This window comes from Medicago sativa, chromosome 7 (genome assembly GCF_051527215.1).
Source record: "Medicago sativa cultivar Bolivia chromosome 7, Bolivia_mono, whole genome shotgun sequence".
Taxonomy (NCBI): domain Eukaryota; kingdom Viridiplantae; phylum Streptophyta; class Magnoliopsida; order Fabales; family Fabaceae; genus Medicago; species Medicago sativa.
The window spans coordinates 55,187,264-55,198,528 of NC_140755.1; the positions used below are offsets into that span (position 1 = coordinate 55,187,264).

Here is an 11,265-nt window from a genome sequence, read left to right on the forward strand (position 1 = left end):
GGTCCCAAAAGGAACCTCACCCACTCCATCAGCAGCAAAAACGGATTCCGTTTCCAAAGGCTCTTCTCCCAGCCAAGAAGCAGCAGGCGCAACAGCTCCCTCGTTTGCCATAAAAGACCTGAAAAAGCAAGGAAAAAAGTGAATTCAACATTCATATCCACCCTTCCTTCACCCATCAGGTCAACCACGGCGAGGAAGGGGTCGAGCGCCACCGCTAAAAGTTAAGGGGTAAAAGGAAGCAACATATCTAATTCACGCATCGAGGGAACCAACTCTCGGCGAACGGACCCAAAGCTTATGAAGGAAGCTAAAACCTGTCGCCAACATTTTTCTAAACACATACAGAAAATAGACAGCAAATCTTAAAAACTCCTGATGCACGGTGGAAACCGCCGTAGCCAAACGGCGGAAACCACCGAGTCGGAGTAACTTCTACCCTAAAAGCATGCATTACTACAGTTTCTAAAAACAGAAACTAAGAAAATCAAAAGCACAAAAACGGAAGAAAGGGAGTCATCAGAGCATTACCTCTTACGATGGATGAACTGGACTTGAAAGTGAGAAGTTGAAGGTTCGGACAGACTTCGCCTTTGAAAGGACTCTGGGGAAAAAATCTCCAAGTTTCTGAGAAAATGAAACACAGTGATTTTCCAAACAACGTTTGAACTATTTATACTCGTTCATAAAACCACTCAAAAGTCGCGAAGCTCTATCCAATACAGCTCTTCACGTACGACTCTCTTTTCAAATGACACCTTTACGGTCCAGATTAAATCAAGCCATCCGTCTAAGGGTCCTGATCATTCGTAGCGGTTCTCTAAACGTCAGGATTAAATCAACGGTAATGATGACACCTTGGAAACACAAACCAAGAACATCCTGCAGATTATAGGTACTCAAGTACTATAATAGCCTTTACACGTGTCACGCAGAAACCAAAGGTCATGTCTCTTCAATTTTTCTCTCGAGACGTGGGCATTAATTGCGGAATGACATTCGACCAAACTTCCTGTCGAGGGAATCTTCATGTCTGATCTTGCTTCGACCAAATACTCGAAGACCGAACATGACTCATCCCTCGGGCAAACTTACTCAGCTAGAGGACAAGTGGAGTTTTGAGGATAGCAAGCCCGTTCGCACACTTGCTCGCCCAGTCCTCATAACACTCGACCATCCCTGCAAACAGTTCCTTAAGTCGGCGATACCTTCATGTCTGGCGAAGCAAGACTCATTCCACTTTCGGACAAGAGAGCACGTGAGACAAATCTCCTCCTGTGGCCGACCACGAAAGATCAAAACGCCCGCACTTAAGTCATCACTCTTCATCAAGAGCAACGACTTGGGGGGCTACTGTTCTGGACCGGCCAAAAGGATCTTTGGCCCATTTCTAAGGCCCAATACAATCCAAAACCCAAACTCCACGTTTGGCAACGTTACTTGCGACACACACCCTTTCCGCGAGGCGGGTGCACGGAGCGAGCGAGACCGGTTCAAACGAGCCACAACGTCTCTCTGCACGTTCCCGCAATAAACTCTCTGGCGGTTACACTTCCCACGATTTCGTAACCGCCAGAGCCAGATGTGCCATTACAACGGCTCTACAACCCTCCACCTCTATAAATAGGGGCCTCTAAACCCTCACTCTCTGATCTCTACTGACTTGAGCGTCGGAGTGCTTGGAGGTACACACCCCACATCCGCTCCAAGAAGCATTCTAACGTATTTCACCACCATCACAACCACCGCATTCAAAGCACCGGCAGTCACCTTCTGATCAGGTACGATCACTTTCAATTATTATTAATGAGTTTTTAATCATTTTTAGTCATGGAAAAACTATAAGAAATATTTTTTAAAATATATTATTGCCATATAATATTTTTAGAATAATATACATATTTGTCGTTTATTTTATAATTAATAATATATTTTATTCTTTCCCCTAAAAAAAATATATTTAGTCAAGACGAACACTAAGGTTCTTAAAAAAAAAAAAAAGATGAACACTAATGTGTCTGTCTTTCCACAATATATTTTTTTATAATGCAAAAATAATATTTTTATTTATTGTGTCCAAAGAAGTAGGTTTGGGGGCTATAAAGAAATCGTCGAGGTTGGATTCGACGTCCAATGCGCCCTCGGAAAAGTTAGATGCTCTCTCCGGTTGTTCCTATTGTTATATCATTGCCTTCGCCGTTTTCACAACCTCTCGACATCGTTTCGACGATGGGTCCATACACTCCCCCCTTTTTTTAATAATATATATGAGCTTTGACAAAGGATTAGTAACTCGGACACAAGAGTTACTAAAAAAAATTAGAGGTATTGGTAACTCGAACACAAGAGTAGCTTTAAAAGATTTATTTTGGTTTCATATATTAGTATTAATTTTTATTTCTTTCGGAACAGATGCGGTCTGCCTATTACAGATTCCCTAAGTTTGTTGGTTTTCTTTTCCTTTTTCTTTCTTGTCTTGAGTTTTTTTTTTTTACAAATCCCCTTTTTTTTAATATTTTTTTTGTTTGGCGGCATAGGATGGAGGTCCATCGGGATGCCAACCTAGTTGGGATGACGTGCTACCTCTTGATGCTTGTCCTTTCTCCAAGCTTATAAAAAAACAAAGGATTAGAATGGGGTGAAACATTTCTTTTATCAATTGATTTTTTTTTTTGTAAAACCAAGCTTTGCAGGAAGAGGAAGGAGAAGGAGAAGGTGGAGAAGGAGAAGGAGGAGGGTGAGAATGAAAAGGAGAAGGGGAAGAAGGAGAAGCATGAGGATGAGAAGGAGAAGGAGAAAGGGAAGAAGGAGAAGAAGAAGAAGAAGATATGATATTAATTGCATCAGGAACCTCTCCCTCCGAAGTCAATTTTGAGTTGAAGATTCAATAATTTCTTACCTTCCAAATCTGCCACACAACTGTGTGCCATATCAACAGAAAACCTTTTAACCCTTTCCCTTTTCTTCCCTAACCCGCAAAAAATTGAAGCAAAGTTTTAGGATTATCTAGAAGCACCACCATCACACCTATCCACTTGAACACTCATATCAAATTGCACTAGCAAGGTCATACGTTATAAAAAGACGTGATTTCGACTCATTTACTTCTTCGCACTCTAAACACACCTTGAATCCACTCTACCCGCAACCATTCATTGTTAGACATATTCTTCCTAGTTGGTAGCTTTTTGAAGCAATTATCAAGAGAAAACTATCACTTTTGATGGTGCGTAGCTCTCCCACACCAATGACGAATAATCAAGATTCTCCATCAAAGCTAAATGAGGAGGGAAAGTAGAATTGGCAAGATAGAAATAAATCGATGGTTTTACTTTATGCATTGTTCATACTAACTGAGTTAAGCTCACAAGGACAGAGAGTTAATATTTGAAAAAAAAACAAATCGTTTTCCTTTAGACCATTATTATTTTCACAAGAACTCCTTAAAATATTGTTCTTTTGTAATAACACTTATTGAACATGAATAGAAATACATACTAAACTTGACAAAATACCTCTCTAATATATCAAATGCAAGAAGCTTTTAGACATTTCATCGTTAAAATAAACTCATTCTTCCATCACCTGCAAAATTCCAGACAACAAATATATGATATGAATAATAAGGTATAATTTCATCAACAACAATGCATGGTATATAGCCTACTTTGAATGTAACTTCAATTTGGAAAATATTTTCAAATTAGCAAATTAAACACATTCATACAATCAATTATACCACAACTATATAGTTTGATGGTTCATTAAATAATGCTATAGCATGCCAATTTAAATCACAAGTCATAGATTCACAACCTCCCCCGAAGCAAAAAAATAAAAAAAAATCTATAAGAAATAATGATAGAAAGATTGAAAGTGAAAAAGACCAAATACAATATTCATCAAGATTGTGAGCTACTTAATTGCATGTATATAAAGGGGAAAATAATTAAGGAAGTCCATTATTCAATGAAAGACAACAGTACTAAAATGGGAACGTGATTCACTAAAGTCGGAAAATCAATGCAGTCACATAATAAATCAATGAGTTGATATACTTCCTAGCTACGCTCGAAATTAAGATATTATCACATAATTAATTTTGGTGTGGATATATCACATAATTATATCCAAAATTTTGTCGTCTTTTAGGTCTAAGCATGTGTCAATTAATAAGTGTATTTGGAGTGTTGTATTTTTTATGACTTAAAAATAAATTAATGATTAATTTTGGCTTTTTCTAAAGAAAAAGAGTGGATTGGATAGGGATGCGTGTTTGGTGTTTTGTTAAATTGTTTGAGAACAAAGTGGAATTGGCTTTAACAGGTGTCACATATGAACACATGTTTGTGGTCCTTTCCATGTCACCTACGCATAAGCTTGCGACACATACTAGGAAAACATTATCTGCGTGTCTACTTTTTTGCTGTACAAAGCTTCAACATAAAACGTTTCTTATTCTCGAAGGTTTTTTATAACTACTCCCTCCGGTCACATTTATAAGCAAAAAAACACTTTTTAGTTTTAATCAACATCTAATGTATTTGGTATTATAAGTACTCCCTCCGGTCATATTTATAAGCAAAAAAACATTTTTTAGGTTCATTCAACACCTAATATATTTGGTCTATAATATATACCAAATACATTAAGTATTCAATGAATCTAAAAATTGATTTTTTGCTTATAAATGTGACCGGAGGGAGTATGTTTTTGTTTTGTTTCTGTGCAACACTGTCATGTTAACGGTACGTTGCACTGTAAGCAAACAATAAAATGCAAACAATATCTTGACGAAAATAACCACTTTTATTAACCATGACTTCTAAACAAACACGCTGTCAGTAACAGGTGAAGCTATTCAGTATTAGAAAATTAATTTTTTTTTGAATGGCAAAATATATATAATAAAAAGATAAAAAGAGAGATAGAGTTACAAAAGATACAAAGGGGAGTCATCAAACGGGACCCCACAAAACACCACCTAACGGGACACCTCCGACCCCACAAACGGAGCTAGAGGCACACCCCAAAGAACCCCACAAGGAGCAAAACACCAAAAAAAACAGCCGAAAAAAGGAACACCAAAAAGCTGAGAGCCAATCAGAACAGAAAGCCCAGCAACACCTGCAAGAAACAAAGAAACACAAGAAAAACCCCGAAAGCCACACCGGGAAGGAAGGGGAGATACAACCCCACCCACCCCCACAAGCAGCCCCAGAGAGTCGTCAGAAAAGTTATGTGGACAATAGACGAAGACCTTTAGAGTTTGAAGAAGGTGATCATGTGTTCCTGAAAGTTACGCCTAAACTGGGTTTAAGAGGAGTCTTTAGGACCAAGAAGTTGTGTCCTAGATATATAGGACCGTTTTTGATACTCAAACGTATCGGACTAGTAGCTTACCAGTTAGCTTTACCTCCAGCTATGTCGGGTTTGCACGATGTATTTCATGTATCTCAATTGAAGAAGTTTATTCCGGATCCTTTTCAACCAATTGAATTAGACTCTATTGAGTTAAGATCAGATTTGACGTTCCAGCCGGAACCAGAAAGCATAGTTGACCGGGATGTCAAGTTTCTCAGGAACAAAGAGATTCCTATAGTGAAAATGGTTTGGAAGGGGTCACCAGACGGGGAAGCTACTTGGGAACTTGAGTCAGAGATGTTGAACCAGTATCCGCATTTGTTTTATGGTATTCTCTAAATTTCGAGGACGAAATTTTTTTAAGGGGGGTAGAATGTAACATCCCGCGTATTAGGAATTAACGTAATATCTGAAAACGATACAAATACGCACGTTTAAGCATAAGGGTATATGAGTCATTTGAGTTTAAGGACTATATAAGGAAATTAGGCCCAAAATCTTCATTCTTCATTCAATTTTCTCCCTCTAGGTTTGCAAACTTTTCTTGCTCTCTCTTCCCTCTCTAGAACCGATCCAATCCTTCATTCTTTTGGCTTAAGTTGTTCAAGATTCATGGAGTAAGTGATCAAGTGAGCTTTGGGTGTAGTGGAGCAAGCTTTTCAACTAGTTTTCCTTTCTCAATCAAGAGTAGTGATCCTAGGGTTTATGGTTAGAGGCTTGTAACCAACATCAACCTTTCTCAAGGTGAGTTCTATAGATAGAGTAACCTACCTTTGGGTTTGATAATCATGTTTTGTGTTAGTTTTGCTCCTATGAGATTGTAGTGAACCTAAAGTCATTCCTTGTTGATTACATGATAAATTGCCATGGAACATGATCTTGTATATGTTTTTGTAAGCTATTTTAAGTACATAAACTTGTTAACAATGTTTGGAATGAGTTGGTGCATTTAGGAGATCAAAATTTGGAGTTTTGGGTCGAAAATGCCAAAAACCCGCAGCCGAAAAACGCAGGTTCGGAGCGCTGCGCCTGTACAAGGGCGCTAGGCGCCCAACACACAGAGAGCTAGCGCTAGGCGCCCTGATCCTGGCGCCAGGCGCCCCAGACAGGGCAACTTTTGTGTTGTTTTGTGTTCGGGTGCTTGGGGCCAGTCGAGTAGGGGTCCGATGCGATCGTTTTGAAGTATATTTTTGCTGTTTTCACTTATATTACAACTGGAACAAACTTGACTTGGACCAATCTTTGAATTTCTAAATGGCTTGATAATTGGGTTTATGACGTTTTCGGTCCATAGAAATTAATAAAAAGATGTACCAATCGTTAATGGAACTTTGAATCAAAAGACATGGCAATTTTAACATGTATCACAAGGATGACTCAAGAGAGTTAAGCACGATGGGGTAGTGATATTCTAAGGAAGGGTTTGAACCTAGAGAATCGACATAGTTGTCGAGAATAGAATGTCATACTACTTTCTAGGTACTTTGAGTTATGATGCTAAGAATATTTTCTATGTCTATGTACAAGAATAAACATGTATGCATTTGATCAAGAAAGTTATAAGATGTAGGTGCTCGTGTCTCTTGTTATCCACGTCAGGGGGATACGAGAGGTTCCCGATCTAAGGGGAACGATTTAAGCCGTAAGGGACCCGCACGACACCGAGGGAGTCCGATGTACGTACATCGGTCATGTATGGGATAGTTCTCGGGGTTACTCCACCCGGGGCTCTCCGTAAAACGAACCAAGATAATGTTGTTTGATTCACGCTAACATAATGATTTAATGAATTTGACATGCATGATTATGATTGTGTTAGACATGAACAAGTGTTGGAATAGAACATGGAATGGATGTTATACCGAAGACGAACTTAGGTTCCCTATTCGTCCGGTATAGGTTGTGTCATGAATTATAAGTGTAGGCTTCAGTGCGTTCAACGTATCTTAGCGAAGCGGTATTAGGATTCCTTCACCGCCATGACACGTATGATAATAGTAAGCCTATAACATGAAATGAATGTTCTGAGACGGATTCTAGTGTGCACATCCGTCTAGACAAAAATGTCCACACACGTATAATCAACCGATAAGTTGTATCTTAGACACGTGGTAACCGTAGGTTTTCCCCAAGGTTATCACTAGCCTAGGGCTAGGTGGAACTCACTGAGGCATTATGTCTCATCCAACTCCTTATTTGTTCAGGTTCACAGGTTACGCAAGGTAAAGGTAAAGAAAAGGTCGTGGAATGATCGTGTTCTCTTGGAGCCACCATGGTGTAGATTAAGGATGCATATCTTACATTATGAGTTGTGATATTTTATATATGTTGTATTTGTACTTTGTTGTGACAAAAATCTTGGTGTAATAATGTAACATAAGAACTTTGGAGTGTTGTTGTATCAAGACTCAAGACTTAACGTTGTTCCGATATTGTAAAATTAATGTATCCAATGTCAGTTCTAGCATTCTTATGAATATTCTAGATATTTTCATATATGGGTGTTACATCCAATTCATACAAGTAAGAGTTTTCCATGGCTTTCTTTGCATCAATCGATATCCAACATTCTTAATATCCCCCCTCTTGATGGGTTTATATTCTCTCTCAGCGGAATCATCGATGAACCTAACTTTCTAACATGGAAGGTCTTGTTGAAGAAAAAAATGAGGTGGGTGGGTCAAGGCATATGTTTTGCTCTTTTTTTTCATTCAACAAACCTAGACCCTTTAATAGATCTTATGATATATTATTAAAAATACACTTGTGAGGAACTTGATTGCTTCCTCACCTTACAAGCCAACCAAAATCTTCTAAGATTTTCAGTTTGTTTGAAATGAAAGTGATAACCTTAAATGAAATAAAGATCAATTTCCTACCTAATTCTAGATCAGATTCAAGATCAGTTCTTTAATTTATCAACAAGAAAAATTGATGATGTTAGATCAATCATTGAAGCACACAAAATAGAACAAGCGAAAAACTGGTGATATATAATAACATTTATTTTGACAAGTTTACTTTTTATTAGAATTTTCCAGTTGAAATAACATCAACAAAAATCACAACATAAAGATATAGAAAACATCAGTTTGATAAACTAAGTGAAGCCATCTTGTCATCAATTTCCTTCATACTTTTTGCAATTAACTTATCCAAGTCATTCAAATCAGAAACAGTCATATCATCTGGCACCGTGTTGTTTTGCAGGTACCAACTCATACGAATGTTCAGCTCATTTTCATGATTGTCTTGTCTTTGCTTTCTCAGTTGGTCCCTAGCTTTAGTAATCTGTTGCAAAAGGAAACTTTCCTGGTCCACATTTTTTCTCCCATCTTTCATATATGAGTTCTGATATCTCTCAATCATCTGTTTTGCTTCCTCCAGATTTGGCCACACCTCTGTTTTAGAATCAAAAGGATCGGAAATTATAGCACAGGCTGGAATACCACAAAGAATAGTGAGTTCTCTAACCTTCTTGATGATACTTTTCTTCCTCTTCTTGTAGGAAGCCTTTCTTGTTGAATCATTGGAGATAAAGGCGAGTTTCACCTTCTTCCTAGTCATGGCTTCGCAATGTAATTGCAAGGAAAAAGACAAGGAATCAATTGTTTTTTATTTGCTTTGTGTTTGAAAATGCATTCCAGCTTTTATAGTGAGCAATATTTATTTTCATCGCTAGTCTCTTGAAAAAAAGATCAATACATATATTATTTTATTAATTGTAGTATTTAATAAAAAAAACTAAGGATAATCCTTTTAATGAATTTTAGTAAATACTATATTTTAAAATAATAATATTACATGGTCTAGATATTAAAAAAAGTATTCAACGATATTTAATGATAGTTATAAAATAAAATAAAAACTAGGAGGTTGATTTTGAAAAATAAAAAAAAATATTAGAAGGTTCTTTCAAAAAAAAAAATACAAGGTATAATATGGTCAAATTTATTACTAAATATTGTACGATTGAAAAAAATTACGGTTAATTACGGTCAATATTAACCTATTTGGGTTGGTCTAATGGTATTAACTTGGGACTTTGGAGTTTACTCATCTTCAAGGTCTCAAGTTCAATACTCCTTGATGTCAATTTGAGTGTGATAGTTTAGCTTCTTCAAAAAAAAATTAAGGTCAATATTGATTATTATGGTCAATATTTTTAATTTTTAATTTTATATCAGTCATATTATATTCTTTTATCATTAATGTTTTTCTTTGAAAGTTTTTTTTTGGTCAAATTTTTTGAAAGTTTTATCATTACTATTTATTTGTAAAGTACCCAATAAATTGAATTCAATCTTAATTATAGTTTTATAATTTAGTTTTTATATTGAAAATAAAATCTTTTCACAATTAGAAAATTGCCAAAAAAATAAAATATCTTAGTCAAAATTTTTTAAATTTAAAATATAAACGCAATAAAATAATGTTTTTTTTCAATATATATTATAATTTAATTTATTATTTATTTCATTGATGATGGACTCTTTACGGTTCCATTAGAGGCAATATTATTCAAGGTACAGTCGATCAATAATTTTGGGCACCTCACTACAAGGACTCAAATCTTAATATCTCATGTTGTAGAAGATTAGTCTACCCACTCCAAATTATATACTCTTTTTGGTCTCAATTATAAACAATTTTTCACCTTTTCGATCCATTGAATAAATGATGTATAAAGTCTCAATTATAGACCATATACATTATTTATACAATAAATCTAAAAAGTGAAATGTTGATTATAATTGAGATTGGGGGGAGTTTTATTTAATATTCGGTTATATGTAATCTTATTGTTAAATATGGAAATATACAATTTTAAGGTAAATGAATCACAATTTTACTTCGGCTTAAATGTGGTTTTCCTCCCTTATGTTTCAAAACGTTGCGATTTTGGTCTCTTAATAAAAAAAATTAAATTTTTACCCTCTATCTTTAGGGAAATTTGTTCTTTTGACCCTCTAACTTTAGTGAAATATGATCTTTTGATCCTCTATCATTAGGGAAATAAGCTCTTTCGGTCCTTTATCTTTTAAAAAATTGAGATCTTGCCTATCTGTTTTGGGACACGTGGCGTCTTCTCAGTAGCTTTGCATCGTTTTGTAAAACTAAGAGGTAAAATTGTTATTTTTTTGTTAGGGGGCCAAAATCTTAACTTTTTAAAAGTTAAGGGGTCACAAATCCATTTAAACCTTTTAATTTCAATTATTATTAATGAGTTTTTAATCGATTTTAGTCGAAAAACTATAAGAAGTTTCTTTAAAATATATTATAGCCATATAATATTTTTAGAATAATATACATATTTGTCGTTTATTTTATAATTAATAATATATTTTATTCTTTCCCATAAAAAAATATATTTAGTCAAGACGAACACTAACGTTCTTAAAAAAAAAGGAACACTAATGTGTCTATCTTTCCACAATATATTTTTTTATAATGCAAAAATAAGGTTTTTATTTATAGTGTCCAACGATGTAGGTTTGGGGGCTGTAAAGAAATCGTCGAGGTTGGATTCGACGTCCAATGCGCCCTCGGCAAATTTAGATGCTCTCCCCAGTCGTTCCTATTGTTATATCATTGCCTTCGCCTTTTTCACAACCTCTCGACATCGTTTCGACAATGGGTCCATACATATGAGTCCTATTAAATTATATGAATCGACCCAAGGCACGGTCTGAATCGACCTGCTCTGATACCAAATGTAACACCCACACTAGACGTATCTAGAAAGTCTAGCATGTGCATTAGTTTAGTACTGAATACATTAAAAATTTACAACAATAACTACTTCGAATGAATATATTATACAACCAATGCGTTCGTACAAATTTTTATTAGGTTATGAGTCTCGACATCAATTCAAAAAAATAAAAATTTGTATATTAGGTT

The 11,265-nt window shown here is 35.7% G+C and overlaps 1 long non-coding RNA gene and 1 pseudogene across 1 annotated transcript; one reads left to right on the plus strand and one right to left on the minus strand.

The window, feature by feature from the left end:
- The first annotated feature begins 5,867 nt into the window (after positions 1 to 5,867).
- LOC146906869 (uncharacterized) lies at positions 5,868 to 7,855 on the plus strand. Its single transcript, XR_015018293.1, has 2 exons — positions 5,868 to 6,105; positions 7,566 to 7,855. It is a non-coding gene; the product is annotated as an uncharacterized LOC146906869 (long non-coding RNA).
- A 521-nt stretch (positions 7,856 to 8,376) lies between these two features.
- On the minus strand, positions 8,377 to 8,993 carry LOC146906870 (agamous-like MADS-box protein AGL80 pseudogene; annotated as a pseudogene).
- Positions 8,994 to 11,265: the final 2,272 nt, after the last annotated feature.